This window comes from Tursiops truncatus, chromosome 2, assembly GCF_011762595.2.
Source record: "Tursiops truncatus isolate mTurTru1 chromosome 2, mTurTru1.mat.Y, whole genome shotgun sequence".
Lineage (NCBI taxonomy): Eukaryota > Metazoa > Chordata > Mammalia > Artiodactyla > Delphinidae > Tursiops > Tursiops truncatus.
The window spans coordinates 158,314,376-158,334,072 of record NC_047035.1 but is presented as its reverse complement, the minus strand read 5'-3'; the positions used below and the strand labels follow the sequence as shown (position 1 = coordinate 158,334,072).

Sequence of the window (19,697 nt, the reverse complement as noted above, 5' to 3'; positions counted from 1 at the left end):
ACCAGCCGCTGACAGACTGAAACTTCACAGATGAGCTACATAGCGATAGCTTCGCGCCAGAGGAAGGGCCTGTCTCCGTCCTCTAGTGCAATGTGGAGGCTAGAACAGTCATCTTTTGTATTAATTCACACGTTTAGTCACTAACCCAGGAATCAGAAAGTGCTCTCAAAGCCGCAAAGCGTTACCCAAATACAAAGTGGTATTTTGATTGCTGTGGCCGGTCTGTTGGAATCAGACTGTTGTTGGATTTCTCAATCTCTTTCCCTCTGAAAGTGTGTGCTTGTAACGAGTACAAGGTGTGAGCTTAAAGTGCAGGGACTTAAAATCATTTTATTTTTGGAATTTCACGATCGCCCTTGGAATAAAGACACTTGGGGGTGTCCTAAAACCGGGGCTGGGAATCATTGACTTAACCACTTGGAAAGTCGCATAAACAGGGTGGACTTGAAAATCTACTTTGGATTTTTTTCACAGCTCTCTATCTGTAAGCTGGCCACCGTTGTCACTCTTGTGTTGTTTTTTGCTTTGGGGTCTGGGAAGTAGAGGTGGGTAGGAGTAAAGGGGAGAGAACGCAGGGAGTTCAATACACATAATTCTCCCCTTTAGTCAGGGTCTCTGGGCAGCTTGACGAGGAGGACCCTGCTGACACCTTTCCCTCTGAGCGTCCAGAGGTGCCCATGGGCGCAATGGGACTATTTTTTTCAACACTCAGAACTGTAATTGCCCAACTCCCCAGGGCAAAGCCTGACCCACCCCCCCACCCCCCCCACCCCACCCCCCACGGCCCAGCCACGGTGAGTAATCAACCCAGCAGCGTGTGCAGGAGGCAGGGAAGGAGGCACATGTGCGCTCACACTCGGGTCTCCTGTTAGTGTGCTTCTTCCCAGCTCTTTCTCTCTTGAAAAAAAAAAAAAACACCCATCTTTTTTTAGATTTCACATGTGGGTCCCCCAGGCGTTCCCCGGTCAGGCCTCATCCCTGCGTGTTTCTCCTCTTCTCAGCCCCGTCCCGCTCCCAGGGTAGTGCGTGAGGGGGTCCCCGGCCGCATTCCCTAGATGGTGCACGGTGGCGGGCAGTACCTGGGAGCTGGCGTCTCTCTGCCATGTGTGTCAGTTAATCCAGGCCTGCGACAGGCCCCAGAGGTCTGCGTCCGCGTCCCTGGCCTCACGCGAGACCCGCTCTGCACTGGGTCCCCGCAAGCGGGAAGAGGCCCGCTCCCCGCCTCTCCCAGCAGCCTTCTTTCGTTTCCGGGACGTTGGGGCGTGGGGCGGGGCCTAGGCGGGGCGACGTCCAAGCGTGGGGCGGGGCCTCTGCTTAGGACCTGCGCAGAAGGGGAGAGGCAGCACGTGGAAAGGAGGGCTGCTGCACCATGGAGTTCCGGAGTTTGGAGTTCAGCAGAAGGTGCTAACGGATAACTTTGCTGATGTCCAGGTGTCTGTAGTTGATTGCCCTAATTTGACTAAGGAGCCACTTACCTTTCCCGTAAAAGGTATCTGTGGGAAAACTAGAATTGCATAAGTAGGAGGTGTGCCTTACTTATTGCCTCTTATAAATAAAAAAAATTTATGATCTAAATAAAATCTTAAAAGAAATCCAGCTTCCTGGAGCTTTTCTTTTTGGAGCAGGAGCAGGCCCATTTCAGACTCTTGGATTCAATTCTGAGTTTATGCCCGTTGTTCAAACAGAAAGTGAACACAAACCTCCTGTGAATGGAAGTTACCTTGCTCCTGTTAACTCGGCAGAGGGAGGGTGCCTACTAGAGAAATACAGTGAGAAATATCATGATTTGGGGTGTGCATTACTGGCTAATCTTTTTGCCAGTGAAGGCCAACCTGGAAAGGTCATTGAGGTGAAAGCCAAAAGAAGAACTGGAAAACTTAAGTTTGTGACTTGTATGAGACAGACTTTTTTTTTTTTTTTTTTTTCCGGTACGTGGGCCTCTCCCTGTTGTGGCCTCTCCCGTTGTGGAGCATCAGGCTCCGGACGCGCAGGCCCAGCGGCCATGGCTCACGGGCCTAGCCGCTCCACGGCATATGGGATCTTCCCGGACCGGGGCACAAACCCGTGTCCCCTGCATCGGCAGGCGGATTCTCAACCACTGCGCCACCAGGGAAGCCCAAAACAGACTCTTGAAAAACATTATTGAGATAAGCCTGTAGGAATGGGAGGTACTTTCGTGATTCAGAAGAGAAAAGTGAAGATTCACATTATGCCAGCAGAATTTTCTTCCTGCCCGTTGAACTCTGATGAAGACTTGAATAAATGGTTACGTTTCTGAGATGAAGCCTCCTTTGGTTTGCCAGTTTTTATCTCCAGAGACCCAGGGTTTGATTTGTGGTTGGAGCACACTCATTGTTTCAGTCATCATGAAGAAGGTGGGCACTACCGTTATGACACCACCCCAGACACAGTGGAATATCTTGGATACTTCTTACCTGCAGAGTTTCTCTATTGCATTGATCAACCAACAGAGACCCATTCATTTGGGCGAGATTAAATCAACTGATACTCGTTTGACTGATTGACTCGTTAATTGATACTAATATAAAGCCTAATAGAAGTGATCTCACTACTTAACGCCCATTTTTTTTGGCCTTTGAAATGAAAGGTATGTCGACACTGTGCTCTGTATTGCTTCACAGATCTATCTGAAAGGGATTGCTGGGAACAAAGACACATGATGGAGATGTTCTTCATTCTTTTTATTCTAAAAATCAGTCTTATGTTTATAATTAAATATAAACAGGATTAAGAATCAAGTGATTATTCCTACTAGCTAATAGTAATAATTTACATTTGTATAATAGTATTCAGTTTTTCAAATTAGTCTTACAACTGCTAAGTGGATGTTTCTGGGTATTAGAAAAATCAGTGTTGGAAATGTTGATAGTTGTTAAATCTTTCTACTGAATTTTTGAAATCCATTTTAGAAGTCAAAGTACACTTTTTTCATGGAATAAGGTGGTCAGAGGGAGCAACTTTACGCCTTTTGGTGATGTTGAACCATACTCAGAAGTCTGCAATTTGCCTTTAACAAATATTAGCAACCAGACGGTTAGCCATGATTCCTCCTTTGTTTGGACTGTCAGTTGGAAGCAGTTTCTGCCTTGTTGGTTATTTGCAAGAAGAGAATTGAAAAGAAACAGCATCAAAATACAACCTCGAGGTTAGTATACTCTATAAATGAGGCTATTGCTAAATACGACTACTGTCCTTCATGAAATATAAAATTATACCTTTACCGATTGTAATGGTTGAAATTTTCTTCAGTGTTTTTCTATAATAATCATTAGCCCAAAACAACTCTCTAGGCTTGTAATGCCAACACTGTTCAGATTTAGGAGCTTTTTAGTACTAAGTATATAATAAATTGTCACGAAATATTTTTTGTCTTTGGATGTTAACTATAACATATCCTGTGAGTATAAATTCCTAAGCAGTATTTTAAAATAAACACTAGTTTGTACCAAAAGAAATGAATAAAAATTTTACATTCATTAAAAAAAAGTGGTTTTTGTAATTTGCAACAATGTTTTCACCACAAAGGCAGTTTTCTCCAATGTTCCATCTCTTTCCAGAAGCACATTTCAATAGATACAACACAATGTACATCAGTGACAAACTTGCCAGTCAGTCAACTTGTGAATAAAGAGTAACTGTGTGAGGTGATGGCTGTTACCAAAACTTACCACCATGATCATTCCTCAATACATATATATACATATAGCAAATCATTATGCTGTACACCTCAAACTAAGACAATGTTATATGCCAACTATATCTCAGTAAAACTTGGGGGGGAAACACCGTGATTAAATGTGAATCTCTTTGGAAAGTCCTCCCCTGCCCTGCAGATTTCATCAATGCGTTCCTGCAGCTCCCCTCTGTGTTCCACGATCTAAGCTCCAGCTGGCGAGGAAGCCAGACGTGGGAAGAGACGTCGGGTTGCCGGTGACGAGTCACCTCACCTCATGGCATCACAGACCTCTGGGCGAGCCGTCTCTTGGGGCTTTCTGTGGCGAGGGGCCTTCCTCCCCACCCCACTCTGCTCCTCGGCACTGTGAGGCTCACTCATCACAGAGGTCCACCCTGTCGCATCCAGCCCAGGCTTTGGGACCAGGCTGGTTGTATTTTTAACTTCAACTGCTATAAATATGCCCCTTGGAGTGTCCACTTCCTCCCTCCTCCATGGACACCTGTCCCTGGCCAGGCTCAGTCAGCCGTCTGACCTGACACAATGCGATTTTCGATGACTGCTTTAGGATAATCAAGTTTCACATGTCGATCTTAAGGGGCCTGGGGAAGGGGGGAGGTCAGGAGCTCGGAACAAAACCGGGGGAGAGGCACTGGCTTTGCAAATGTCTTTCTTTCCTGGGTAAGGACCAGGCTCATGGCCTCCCCTGTACTTGACTACAGCCAGCAAGAGGGCCACACGGCATCCCTTAAGATGAAGTGAGCTCAAATCCAACCTTCAAATAACTTTCCACCTACCATGTGAAAATGCCAACTCATCCTATTAAAAGTACTTGACAAGCCTAGAAGCTGGCTCTACTTCCAGCTCACAAAGCCCTTCTCTTTCTTAGTTTTTTTTATTTTCATCAAAGTAATATGTATGCTTGGCTTCAAAAAATAAAATTTGTTTGAACAGTTCCATGTCATAAAAACCCGGCTTCCCAGCAGTATTTTAGCCTTGCTGGTTCTCAGCATCACTCTGGACCGTGGGAGGTAGGTTCTGCCCATCGGCTGACCTCCCACACCTTTGACCTGGAGCCTCGCCTCCTCGTGGCGAGGAGGCTGCTGCTCTCAGCAGGGCAGTGGGCGTCCAGGCAGTGGACGTTTCTGCAGCCCAGTGTGGAACCATGGTAGAAACCCAGCCTCTTCACATCTCCCCATGATTCCTGGAGCTCCAGCTAGTCCTTAAACTCCTGTCTTCTTAAGAAAAAAGCTAGAGTGGATTCTGTCGTCTCAACTAAGAACTCTGACAATAAAGGATTATAGGTTCCTAATGAAAAACAGCAGCCCTACCCTAAGCCCCACTCCCAGTGGCAACGCTGGAACCATTTTAGTCGATGATTCTGGTACATATTAACTTTAGAGCCAGTGTTTTCACAGGATTTTTCTGAACTTAACGCAACTACCTACTTCTATTTTTTCCTCTTTCATTCTCCAAATATATTTATATGTTAATGGTCCACTTTATATTAACTATGTAAATACTGACTGTTGAGTTAAGCCATGTACTTCTCATGCGACTTTTATGTCTTAACTGTTTTCCAGTTGTTTAGTTTTCTGAGCAAAAAAAAGATCTATTGTTCTCAGACCCAGGATGAGAATGTTTACGCACTTTGCCCAAGATGCCCCAGAGAACAGATGATAAGGGTGCAATGTGAACGTAGTTTGTGTTCTGAAGGGGCTTGCCATCCTTCGGGTATGCAAATTTACAAAATACACCCCCAAAAATTCGTAAGGTCAGCAGTGATACACAGGAGACAAAATCCAGAACTGAATTCTGTTCCAACAAGATGATGGCAGCCAAGCCAACACCACAGACTCTCAACATCCATTGATTTACAACTATTCTCAAAAGGTTATAGGACTTCCCGGGTGGCGCAGTGGTTAAGAATCCACCTGCCAATGCAGGGAACACGGGTTTGAGCCCGGATACAGGAAGATCCCACATGTCACAGAGCAACTAAGCCCATGAGCCACAACTATTGAGCCTGCGCTCTAGAGCCTGAGAGGCACAACTACTGGGCCCACGTGCCGCAGCTACTGAAGCCCGCGTGCCTAGAGCCCGTGCTCCGCAACAAGAGAAGCCACTGCAATGAGAAGCCCGCACACCGCAACAAAGAGTAACCCCAGCTCGCCGCAACCAGAGAAAGCCCGCGCGCAGCAACGAAGACCCAATGCAGCCAAAAAAAAAAAAAAGATTATAAAAGTCAATGACGTGGAATAATGCAGTTTTGCTAAGCCTCCATTTCTTTCATTTTCTCTTAGGCTTCAAATATTTATTTGTATGGATGGATCAATCGATTTTAAAATTTTCTTGCTTTTTAAGAATTACCAAGGTAATAAATTGGCCCTGGATCAAAGTTGAATAATCCACAAACAAATAGAGTTAAAGGTGTGTCTTCTTAACTCCCTCCCCACCCTGCTCCCCACCCTCTATAGGAGGGTGTTCCCTTCCAGACTCCCCTGAGTGGGAGGCGTGAGGCAGGTGGTCACCCGGCCAGAGGCTGTGAATAATCAGCTCTGCTGTGAGGGAACCCAAGTGCAGAGTTTTTCTCTGCCCTATAGTAGCTGAATGGCCTTGGACAAGCTCCTTGGGCTCTGAGCTCTGGCCACCCCTCTCCAGCACACAGACAGCAATGTGTGCCTCATAGGCTCGTGTGGGTGCATCTCACCCAGTGTGGACCCAGAACCTTGGGACTCCCAGGGACCCCACCTTGCTGACCTCCCAGCAGCTGAAACTCAGCACATTCTTACTGTTCCAACTCATCAGGGATAGAACCTTTAGCTTGTGTATATATAGTACTTAAATCGTTTTTCTCGTTTTTAAGTAAACTTAAATCGATTAGTAGCTTTGTCGAAAATAGCCCTTAAAAAAGCCAAATGCTATGTGTCAGTGGTGTAAGATTTTTTTTAAATTAAGAAAGTGATGGTCCTCAACCAAGAAATTCAAAATTGGGGGTAAACTAAGGAATGAAATTTTAGCTACGGTGTTGCCTTGGAACAAGGATGTGGACAGATGCCTCCTGCTGTGCTGTATAAACAAAAATGAATGAGGAGGGCATTTGTAGAACTCTCCTCAGCAGAGGCTCTAAGGGGTGCAGAATCGTGCAGGTGAAAAATATTCCTGAAAATCAGAGCTCTGATTGCCTCGGGGTCAGGGGCGAAGACTGTCCCGGAAACCACGAGAAACCAGATGGAAGTAGGCATGGCTGGGAGTCACAGAAAACACCTCCTTAGCCAAAACGTGTACAGATGATTAAAAAAAACTCCAAAATATCCCATGAAAAACCTTTCTGTTGCCCGAGGAAAGTGCCAGAGAAGAAGGGGACCTTGAGAGGCTGGACTGAGGGTGGTGCAGAGGCCGAGGAGTGAGGGCACTGCTCTGAGCATCGGCGTCACTGTCGGGGCTGCGCCCACAGGGTCCAAGGTCCACTCTGCCCGTGGAGCACCCCCAGGTGCTGAGGGGCTCGGTTCCCCTCATCCCGCCCCAGATAGAGGTGTCCTCTCTCACCTGTGACCTCGAGTGCCCCATCCCGTGTCCCCCACCTTTCTCTGTGTTTACTCTCAGAAAAGGGTACAACAAATTCATTTACACTCGTGTGTGTGACAAGACAGTCACCTGCACTTAGCAAGGCTGGCACACCAGTCACTGTTACCTACCCAAATCCAGATTTTTGGTGTCAACTTTTCCATTAGTAACTAGCAGTTTGTGTTAAAATACACGTCATGGGCAGCATCTGGTGACAGGACACAGGGAGAGGACCAAGTGAAGGGGGAGGGTTGGAGTGATGGGTCTGTGGGCCAAGGAACACCGAGGATGGCCAGCAACCACCAGAATCCGGGAAGGCCTCCCAGCTGGTGTCAGAGGAAGCCCGGCCCTTCTGGCACCCGGAGTTGGACTTCCAGCCTCCAGAACCGAGAGACAATACACGGTGTGGTACCTCATTCAGCAGCCCCAGCAGCCAGCACAGATGTGGTATTTCATGGCCTCTGGCTAACACGATGTGGAGTGTCCTGTTAGGCCTCACTAACCCACAAGCAGCATCTTGCACGCCATGTGCTGACCAGCAGGGCTTGATGGCCCCTTTCACACGGCCTCTCATTGGAAGGAAGGTCAGGGCCGTGCCAGAAAGCAGTCCAAGTCACAATTGTGCAGAAAGTCACAACTGGGTATAGGTCTCTGGGAGCTAGCAGGGCATCTGGCATCATGAAGTGACTCAGAAGTGAGTTTGAATCCTATTTTCTCAGGTGACACAGCTCCCTCTGAGGACTCCAGCCCAGACTCTACTGGCGATTCACCTACTGGACCAGAATGAAACAGCAGGAAAGGCACCCCAGTCACCCACTGCCCCACAGCAGATGGTGTTGGGTGGAATTCAGCACGGATACACGTCTACACCCGCCTCTGGAATCCAATCACATCTTCAGATACAGGGTCTCAGTGGAACTCGGGCCTCTGGACTGACAGCAGTTCTACTAGATTCCTCTCCCGAGCTGGATCCTCACACCAAGGCAATGGGTGGATCTGTCTAAAGAGGACAGAACAAATCTGGGGAGAGCCTGAGTCATGGCAACCAGGAGAGCAGATCCCATCCTGGACGTGGATCCCAGGCAGGGGGAGAAGTGCTCAGGAGGGCATGGGGACCAAGCAAGCACGCTGGGCCCGGCCCATTTGGGTTCTGAGCCTGTGGCCTAGGGTGGAGGGCTGCTTTATTTATTTATTTATTTTCACATCTTTATTGGAGTATAATTGCTTTACGATGGTGTGTTAGTTTCTGCTGTACAACAAAGTGAATCAGCTATACGTACACATATATCCGTCCCCATATCCCCTCCCTCTTGAGCCTCCCTCCCACCTGGAGGGCTGCTTTTAAGAATAGGACCAGCCTGTGAACAAGAGGCCTCTTGTTTCCCCTGTGGAGCTAAGGAGGATTCGTCTGTGTCCTTCACAGGCAAGCTTGTCAGATAGAATACAGGACACCCAGTTAAATCTGAATTTCAGATCAACAATGAGTAATTTTTAGTATAAGTATGCAAATATTACATGGGACATCCTTAGACTACAACAATGAAAAATCTTTATGTAAGCGTGTCCCCAATATTGCACAGGACATACTAAAAAAAGATTCATTGTTTATCTGGAATTTTGATTTAACCCACGCCCTGTATTTTTATTTGCCAAATCTGGCAGCCCTATCCCAGGCAACAAAGACAGCACCTCCTTCAGCATCACATTTCTCATCAACACTCAATAAATACCCACATACAGGAGGAAAACATCCACTGGGCTGCAGAGAAAAGCAGGGATATCTGAACAGGCAGAAACATAGCACATTAAGCTCCTCTTCCTGCCTCAAACAGCTTGAAGGTCATGGTGATGACAGCCCTTTAGAAACTCAACCCAAACAGTCCTTTTTTCCAGACCAAATCCTAGTGAGTTGCAGGAGATCTCGATTTCTTTTATGATTCTACCCAAAGACACCATCTTCAATGTAGCTGGCCATGCCAGGAACGTGGTTTGGGACGGGGCCCAGCGCAGTTTTTCCCAGAGCTATTATAAGGAAGTAGTCATGAAACAAAATGCATCTGTGTGGTTGAAACTGCAGTGCTGACCCAAAATATTTCTGATGTGTGGAACTAGCTGGCAGGCTGAGAACCTGAGAAAACACAAAGAGCTGTCTGGCTGTTTGAGATGCCCAGAGCCTCCAAGGGTGGCTTTTGCTCCATGCTATTAGCTGTTTTCCAACAGGCAGGGAGCCAAGGCAGGCAACTCCCGGGGAGACATGTTGGTGGACACAGTTCGGCCCTGACAGCTTCATCTGGAGGACAAGCAGGGGTGAGAGGGAGGTAGCACTAGGGGATCGGAGGGCAGAGGCCCAAGCCCGCCTCTGGGTGGCGCCCCAGAGCCCGGCCCGTGCAACCCACTCCCTGCAGCCACCCTGTGAAGTCGCATCTGTTTTCTCCATTTCACAGATGGGGAAAGTGAGGTTCCCTCGGTTACCTGAGGGTTAAAAGTCAAACTCAGTTCTTTGTAATCACACTATTTTTTGCACGTGGTTCAACATCCAAAAGTTACTTAGGGATACGGTGAAAAGTTTGTCTCCCCAGGCCCTGGCCTCCTAGCTCCCCTCCAAGAAGGTGATTGACATTGTCCATTTATTATATGTCCTTCGAGAGAGATTTTATAAATATATGTTTTTTTCTGCTTTTCTTGTTTTAGACAGTTGCCTGAAACCAAGCTCTTTCTAACTAAAAAAAAAAAAAAAAAAAGGAAAAAAAGAGTATTTCCCCATTACAAAATACGGTCAATTTAAGAAATTAGAGAAAATGGAAAGAATACACTATCATCTCCTGCCCTACTCCTCAGAGGCCACCACTGCTAACCGTTGGGCCTTTCACTCCAGAATTTTCACAGAGGTGTTTTTGTAAACAACTTTATGTGTCCTCTTCCTACTGCACTATAGTTACCTCTTTGGACAGAAAGACAAGGAAAAGAAGAAGAGAAGAAGAAACAAGAGCAAATAATTTGTCCAGAGGGCGTGGGACTTGTGGGCAGGAAAGGCCAGTCTAGGGAGGAAGTGAACACTTACTCATCCTTCTGAGAACACTTTTTTTTTTTTTTTTGAGCCCCAAGCACCTGCTCTGTGGGAACACAGATCCGATCAAAAATCAGAGACCAGGGGAAAATAATAGATCAACAGGCCATTTCAACGCTGCGCGATAAGTGTTAAAACAACAGGAAGCTGGGGAGCTGAAGCCAGAGGAGGTGGGAGACAGAGCCGGGTCCACAGGAGAGGGGCACCGGAGCTGAACCTTGACCCAGAGACCCATGGGGTCAAGCCAGGTGATGAGTGGAGGGGGCATTCCCATGGAGAAAGGGACTGCAGAATTAGAGATCAGTTAGTAAGGCAGCAGGAATGGCAAGAGGCAGGAAGGGACAGGTGGGTCCTATGAAAGGAATGTTGGCTTTATCCCAAGGATAACGTGAAGCTCTCGCAAGTCACAAAGCAGGAAATGGGCACAGTGGGATTTGCACTTTGACAATGACCAAGTTGGCTGCTGGGGGAGGAATACATTAGGAGTGGACACAGAGGAGGGGAGTCTGGAGACTGGAAAACTAGTTAGGGCAGTGCTGCATCAATCCAGGTGAGAGAAGATGGTGGCGTGAACAGAGGCTGTGGTGACCCTACGGACGGAGAGAGAAGGATGAATTCTTAAAGAGGTTATGGATGTAGATATGCTGACTGATTGGGGAAAAGAATGGCTTCCAGAATGAGTCTTGGGCATTTCTCGATTCAAAATTTCTCTGTTTTCCCCTCTTCTACAAAAGTTTAAGCTTCTAAGCTTGACCTGAAGACCGTCAATGACATCATTTCAACCTTCCTTTGATAATCTCTCTCTGTCTCTGTGTCTCTGTGTCTCTCTTTCTCTCTCAACTTGTACTTGAGCCATAGGGGAATGCTGGTGATTCCCCAAGCACACCCTCCCTTTGCCCAATGTCCTCCTCCACCCATCTGGACTTCCTGAAGTCTTCAAGCCCAGCTCAATGCCACCTCTTCCAAGAAGGCTTCCCAGACCTGCCTTCCTCTTTTTCCCTGTACTCATTTGGAACTAACCTGCTCTCAGCTCCAGTAGTACTTTGCTTCTCCATCTGCTGAAACACCACAACCTACATTTTGATTTTTGTGGAAGTGTCTTATTTTCACTACAAAGTTAAAGGTTTGTAGTGAAGGCAGAGACTGCAGCTCTCTTGGAAGCTCAAGGAATGTTTGTTGAGTTGAAATGAGCATTCACTGGGGAAACCAAGTTCAGAGCCAAGAAGGTTTGTGAAATAAAGGAGAATCGGGCAGGCCTGGGGTTCAGTGGGGTAAATAGGGTCAAACCTGTGAAAAGACCCTGAGGAAGGATCGGCAAAACCATAGTTACTGTTAAAGTCGTGACCTCTGGCCTGGGACAGAGGCTGATGCCCTGAGTTTAGGCTTCCTCCTTCTGTCAAGGAGCAAAGATTCACAGATGCTGGTAGACCCTGAATAGAGCAGGACCAGGGACGAGGCCTTGGGAGATGTTTGGAGTCAGACCCCAACCCCATGAACCGCGATGAGAACCCAGACATTTTCACGAATGCCCTGCAGCCATTAGATACCCTCCCATCCCCTCCTGGAATAAGAAACATGCTTCCTTGTCTTACTCTCCTCACCGTCAACTTTTACTACTTGTAGGAGCCTGCAGTGACCACAGGCCAGCCTGGCACTGCCAGAAAGCTCCCATAACTCAGCCTCAAGGCAACTCTTTCTAGTGGAGCATTTCGCTTTCAACATCGGGTTGGAGGCAGTGAGGAAGCAAGCTGCTGATATCCGCAGCCTGAGCAGAGAGGTCAGCGTTCTGGGCTCCACCTCCTGTGCAGGTTCCCAGAGACCAAGATGTGTCCTTGTCCCCTCCAGATGGTACCTTCTGCCTGGAGAAATGAAGGACCAAACAGGAGAAGAGAGAAGGTCGGCAAGGTCTTCTCTAAAGCACAGGAGAGAAAGCAGCTTGGGGCGCCCCACTGGTAAGAGTGAACACCTTCCAGATGAGAAGTCTGAACAGGCTCCAGGTGCCCACCTGCAGGCCCGGGGAACTGCAGGGCAGTGGGAGAAGCTTGGAAGCTGCCAGGATGGCACTTTGCCACCTCCGCAGCCTCCTGGCCGGAGCCCCGGCTCTGTGTGAGGGGCACTGGGCCGTGAGAAGAAAAGAGGGGAGTGATTAGTAGAAACATTGCGAGGAAGCAGCAAAGGGCAGGACGGGATGCTTCAATGCAGTTGAAGGCTGCTCGGCAGTGGAGGGGCATCCAGACGTGGAAAGAAGGACCAGCTCTGCGGTCGCTCATGTGCTGCTCCCTCAGGCAGGTCGGAGGCCAGGCTGAGGGGCGACACGGACAGAGCCCTCAAGGAGTTCCCCGTCAACTGTGTGCAAACAGAGAAGCCCACAGAATGACAGAACACAGATGGCTCCCGCACCGCGAAAAGGGGCATCGGAGGATTTCCAACAAAGAGCTTTCGCTCTCAACTTTCAGCTCGGATTGAAGAGATCAGCAGAGATGGCTCTGAAGACTGAGCAGGATTTTGATCTGTAGCGGCTGAGAGGACAGTGTGAGGAGATAAGAAGGAAGGAGACGGTAAGGAGGTGACAGCAACAGTCGGTAAAGAGATGACAGCTGAGAGGCCATGAGAGGAGAGACAGGTGACAGAGACCTTGGGAAGATTCCAGCCTCTTCTGAACTCAAGAGACAGGTGTGGCCTGAGGTGGAACTAGAAAAGGTGATAGAAATGGACCTGAGGGTCAGAGGAGGGGGATTCTGGAGTGTCCAGTGCCCTGTAGGAATGTCCTACATTATATGTCCTGTGGTGGCCACTCAGGGGTTAGGAAAGGTACTGCAGACCCCCGGACTCCCATCTTCCCCGAGGTCCAGCACAGGTGAGGGACCCTCCCTCCAGCCCGCCTGCCCCGGAGGCCCTCCCTGTTCCAGCTCCCCTCGAACTTGGCCACGGGACATGGCAGCGACTGCCATGCACCCCAACTCCCAGCCCCCAACCCTGCCCCTCAGCTCCCCCGGGCCTGTTGACGCCAGCCAGCGGGGAGGGGGTCCTACCCAGTTCCCTAACTTACACTGAGGCTCAGAGAGGCTCAGCCACCTGCTCAAGGCCTCAGAGCCTCAGAAGTAGAAGCCAGACTAGGGATAGAGCCTGATGCTGGTCCCGGCACGTGTCCCGCGGAGGCAGCCGGGCGAGGGGAAGGCGGGGACCTGACTCACCTTTTCTAAACCTCAGCTCACTCTCCTGTAAAAAAACACTTTAGGGGGTTGATTTGAGAATTAAATGATTTTTAAAATAGAGGATGGGGGACTTCCCTGGCAGTCCAGTGGTTAAGATTCCGTGCTTCCACTGCAGGGGACACGGGTTGGATCCCTGGTCGGGGCACTGAGATCCCGCATGCCTGCATGGCACGGCCATAAATAAATAAATATTTAAAAAATACAGTGGGCGGTGGGAGGAATTGGGAGATTGGGATTGACATATATACACTATTGATACTATGTATAAAATAGACAACTAATGAGAACCTACTGTATAGTACAGGGAACTCTACCTAATGCACTGTGGTGACCTAAATGGGAAGGCAATCCAAAACAGAGGGGATTTATGTATAAATATGGCTGATTCATTTTGCAGTAGAAGCTAAGACAACACTGTAAAGCAACTATACTCCAATAAAAATTAATTTAAAAAAAGAAGCAATCCAGTTTAAATGAGACCATTAGGTGGGTCCCAATCCCATATGAGTGTGTTCTTATAAAAAAGGGAAATTTGGACACATAGACAGACACACACAAAGGGAAGATGATGGGAGGACAGTGAATGAAGATGACTGTCCACAAGCCAGGGAATGAGGTCTGGAGCAGATTCTCCCTCACAGCCTCAGGAGGAACCAACCCTACTGGCACCTTGATCTCAGACGTCCCACCTCCAGAACAGAAAGACAGTACATTTCTATTGTTTAAGCTGCCCAGTCTCTGTATTTGGTTAAGGCAGCCCCAGCAAACTAATATACTTCCTGACCTGCATAAATAAATAGATAAATAAATAAACAGATAAATAAAATACAGGGGGAAATATGGGAAGCCTATCCCAGACCCTGGCACACAGTTTAACTGAGCTGGCTCCCCCCTGCCTGCTGCTTCGCATCCCAGCACCTCCTCTGAGAACTAGGTGGAGGAACAAGGTGGGGGAGACTATTCCCCTCTCCATCCACTTCACAGCACTCCAGGTCACAGGTCCTAGGGCCCAGTGCCAAGATCAGAGGGCCATGGAGCTCTGGAGGAGAGCTCATTCACAGGCAAAGAGAGGGGAACCCAGAAAAGAGGAAGGGCCCTGCAAAGCATCACGTTGTCAGTCGAGGCAGCGGTGGGACAGTGCAGCCCTCAGATACAGGTCACCGAGCCTCCTCGGTGTGGCCAGGCCCTCCGAACCCCCGACGCATGGGGTGGTCCAGGCAGATGGGTGCCTTGCCCACAGGGAGCATACACTTCAGCAGGGAGGCAACAGTGACACAGGGCTGCCAAGGTAAGGAGACTGGGAGAGGAGGGGGCTCCATCAGGAGGAAGAGTTAAAGATTCAGAAGTGTGTGTGGTGTGGTTCTTCCCTAGCGGCGCAGTGGTTAAGAATCCGCCTGCCAATGCACGGGACATGGGTTCGTGCCCTGGTCCAGGAAGATCCCACATGCCGTGGAGCAACTAAGCCCGTGTGCCACAACTACTGAGCCTGCGCTCTAGAGCACAGGAGCCACGACTACTGAAGCCCACGAGCCACGACTACTGAGCCCACTTGCCACAACTACTGAAGCCCGTGCGCCTAGAGCCCGTGCTCCACAACAAGAGAAGCCACCGCAATGAGAAGCCCGCGCACCGCAAGGAAGAGTAGCCCCTGCTTGCCCCAACTAGAGGAATCCCGTGCGCAGCAACAAAGACCCAACGTAGCCAAAAATAAATAAATATTTTTAAAAAGTGAGAGGGATCCAGAGCATGGGGCAGATGGGGAAAGAAATGCCCCGTTTACTGCAAGAAGGAGAAGGGGTGGGGGAGGTGGAAGCAGACAGGACTGCAGGTCTGGGGGCGTCTCCGGGGGCACATTCACTCTTCTGTAGCTCGGGGTCTGCTCCTCCGCATCACTTCGCGGTTACCTGAGCCCCTCCATCCACATTGTCAACATGGCTTCCAGCGAAAACAACTCTCTTTGCATTTCGTACGCGAATACACCACCACCTACCCATTCTGCTGTTGATGGACACTTGGGTTCTTTCCAATCTTGGGCTATTTGAAACAATGCCACTGTGCACATTCGGACACATCTCTGTTAATTCCTAGGAGCATATGTGGGGGGTATAAAGGTAGGAGTAGAATTGCTGGGTCACAGGGTATGTATATGTATTTTCAATTTTAGGAGACAGCCATCAGTTTCCTAAAGTGATTGCTCTAATTTACTGCCACCAGTAATGCATGAATTTTTCAGTAGCCTCACATCCTGGAAGTCAGTTTCTAAAATTTTAGACATTCTGTAGGTGGGTAGTGGTATATTATTGTGATTTTAATTTTAATTTCCTTGATTAGTAAAGCAATTGAGCGTCCTCTCATATGTTTATTAACCCTCTGGATTTCTGTTTTTGTAAAGTTCATTCTCTTGCCAATTTTTCTGCTGGGTTATCTGTCCTTTTCTTATGGATTGGCAGCACATCTTTAAATATTCTAGATAGAAGCTGCTTTGTCAGCTAGACAGGCTGCAAGCATTTTTTCCCAGTCTGTGCTGGCCTTTCTATTCTCCCCCTAGTGTCTTTTCATGAACAGAAGTTCCTAATTTTAATGTAGGCAAATGTATTGATCTTGTTTAAAAACAAAAATAGTGTTAATGCAAGGTCAGGAAAATATTCTTCTATGTTATTTATCTTGTAAAAGTTTCATTGTTTTACCTTTCACATTTAGTGCACAGCCTATCTGGGATTGACTTTCTGTCTGGATCCGGACAGATGCAGTTCTTTTTCACGTATGCAATGTCATTTTTTTAAAATAATATTTTGCTAAAATTTTAAAGTTTGGCTTACCTCCATGAACATGACAGGTATTGTGATTTTACAGTTTCTGTCTAGTTAACTGCACCTTAGAGTATCTCTGAGTCTATTCCTAGTGCCTGTTGGTTGTGCTGATTCTTTTATTTGCCTCAGCGCCTCATGTAGTGGGTTATATTTGATCTTGCATGGATCATTGCAGTTTTTTTTTTTTTAATTTATTTATTTATTTATTTATGGCTGTGTTGGGTCTTCGTTTCTGTGCGAGGGTTTTCTCTAGTTGTGGCAAGTGGGGGCCACTCTTCATCGCGGTGCGCGGGCCTCTCACTGTTGCGGCCTCTCTTGTTGCGGAGCACAGGCTCCAGACGCGCAGGCTCAGCGGCCATGGCTCACGGGCCCAGTTGCTCCGCGGCATGTGGGATCTTCCCAGACCAGGGCTCGAACCCGTGTCCCCTGCATCGGCAGGCGGATTCTCAACCACTGCGCCACCAGGGAAGCCCGATCATTGCAGTTTTACAATTGTTTATAGAAATAAGCTGTGACCAAGCATAGGTGTTATTTTCCTCCAGAGATGCTTTTCTTAAGTTTCTGCCAAGGTCTTAGGCACACCAACCATCATTATTACCTCAATATTGTAACAGTTGAGATTTTTCTAGACAATCCAAAGGACTTGAAAGTAGGCTGCAGTTAATATCATGGTTACTTCAGGTTTTCCTTTATTCCTATGGTACAGCCCTTGAAGACTGCCCACACCCTCGCACCTCCCCGAGTCCGTTGCTTGTCCTCCCAGCCCTGGAAGGCTATCCCTGTGCTGCCAGCCACTCACCCACCTCTTCTGGGTCAACAAGTGTCCTCTAGGCAAAAGCAGTCCCAGTACTGGACTTCGTTCTCTGGATTCCTATCTCATCCCACATCCTGTCCTTGTAACTCTTCACTATCTGTTTAGTTCTTTGATGCTTTTAGGAAGACTATGTTTTTTAAACATATTGTCTGGCTTTTTTGCTGGCTTCAGTAAGGCAATTGGGGTGTTAGGTAGTTCAACTCAGACCTAGTAGTAGAAGAGAGCCATCATTCATTGTTTACTGAAAACAAAGTGTTGATTCTGTACTGTGGACCACCTGTAGGCTTAGTTCCTACTCTGGAGCACCATTTCCCCCCGGAAGCTGTCTTTGAACACACACTTTCACCTTCCACAATACCCTGTGCATATTTAATTATCAACTTAATACTGTTAGACCGTGAGTTGCTTGAGGGCAAGAACTGCTTCGTATTTATTCCTCATATCCTTAGTGTCAACTATGGTACCTTGCACATTGGAGGCATTCAAAACAGCTATGTGAGTGAAGGTATGATTAATAACAGCTTTGCTCTTATTTCTTAAATTTTTGACATTTCCTCTGAAAAGTTGATCTTATCTTTGGGAGCAAGAGTTCAACCTGTTCTTCAAGGACTGAATCTTAAAGGAGACCTAAGAAACATGCCCACGCTTGCTATGGACGCCTGTCTGTCTTCCTCTTTCTCACAGAACTCATCTCTGTTCCTAGGAGAACTTCCTTTCCAGGTAATCATGTTTCAGCAAGTCAGGAGGGACATGATGAGACGTGAATGTAGTGTCAAAAAGAAGTCAGCCTGGAATCACAAAAGAGATTTTTAACAATCCACACACAGAGAATTAATTTATTTTAAAACACTGCCATTTTCTCAAAAGTATTTTGGTAAGAACAATATGATGTAAATGCGTGCGTGTGTTTATTTAAAATGCACTTAAGAAATCAGTTTCTTTAATCAGAAACTTGCCCTTCAAAAGTGTTCAGCTAATATTTAACCCAAAAGCCACACAGCAGAGTCAGCTACTACAAAGGTTTCATGATAGATAGATAGATAGGCAGATAGATAGATAGATAGATAAGGAGAGTCTTTTTTACTGGAAAAATAAATGTCATAAGTAGGGTTTCATTTGAAAAATTAGTGACTTTCTAAACATGATGTATGTCAGAAATGGGCTCTTTCCCATTAAAGAAAACACCAAGCCCAGTTTGTCTTACAGGCAAGTCAACCTATTTGAGGAATAGATTATTCTAATTTTATAAAGACATATCTATAATAAAGAAAAAAGTTTACTCCTCAATTCATTTCATGAGGCAAGTATAGCTTTGAATTTAAAAAAACAGTAGGAATAGTGTCCTATAAAGTCAGAAAGAAGGCAACAATGTCCACTATTACCATGTCCATTCAACATGTCCCAGCCAGCACAAGACAAGAAAAAGAAATTCAAGTCATAAGGACTGAAAGGGAGGAAATAAAATTATAATATTTTATGATGATATGATTGTCTTCATAGGAAACTAAAGGGAATTAACAAATGAATTACTAGATATAAAAAGGAAAGAGAGTTTGGCAAGATGATATATATAAATATATAAATGACAGTTTTATTCTACTCACTAGCAACAACCAATTAGAAAATTTCATTTTAAGAAGACACCATTTAATAGTAACAAAAACCTTAATGAACCTAGAAATAAATCTAATAAATGATATGCAAGCCCTATACACAGTAAGTTGTATACCTCTATCGAAAAACATTAAAGAAGACCCAAATAAAGGGAATGATATTTTATGTTGATGGGCAGGGAAGTTTAACCTAAAAGTGTCATAATTCACATAATGATCTATAGCATTAATGCAACTCCCATCAAAGTTCACAACAGAATTTATGTGTTCATTTTTATGAAACATGACAAATGTACGAGGAAGAGCAAAGACTATCCAAGACACTTCTGAAGAAGAAGATGAAAGAGAAAAGACTACCTCTGCCAAACACAAAGACTCAGGATAAAGCTAGAGTAATTAAGGCAACTGTGTTATTGGCAGACAGGCAAAGTGACCAATGGAATGAAATAGTCTGAAACAGAACCATGCAAAAGAGGAACATTAAAATATGACCTAGGGGTCATGGCACATCTTTGGGGAAAAGAGAAACTGCTCAATGACAAAAAACAGGTTATCTCTATGGAAAAAGAAATGAACATGGATCCTCACTATACAAGCAAATCCTGAATAGATTAAGAACTTGAATGTCAAGAGAAAAAATTTTAACTTTTAGAAGAAAACATAGGTGACTTCTTCTAGCCTGCAAGTAAGGACTAATTTTTAAATAAGGCCTTATCTACAAAATACTTGACCACTACTCCTCAAAAGTGTCAGGGCATGAAAAGTAAAGAAAGCCGGAGAAACGGTCCTGGAGCAGATTAAGAGATGTGACAAACAGATGCACTGTGGTTTCCTGCGTGAGGTCCTGGAACAGAAAAGGCTGTGAATGGAAAAATCAGCAAAATCCAAACAGAGTCTGGTGTTTAGTTAATAGTAAT

The 19,697-nt window shown here is 46.6% G+C and overlaps 1 pseudogene; it reads left to right on the top strand.

The window, feature by feature from the left end:
• Positions 1-1,102: 1,102 nt before the first annotated feature.
• Positions 1,103-3,461, top strand: LOC101315920 (ester hydrolase C11orf54 homolog pseudogene; annotated as a pseudogene).
• Positions 3,462-19,697: the final 16,236 nt, after the last annotated feature.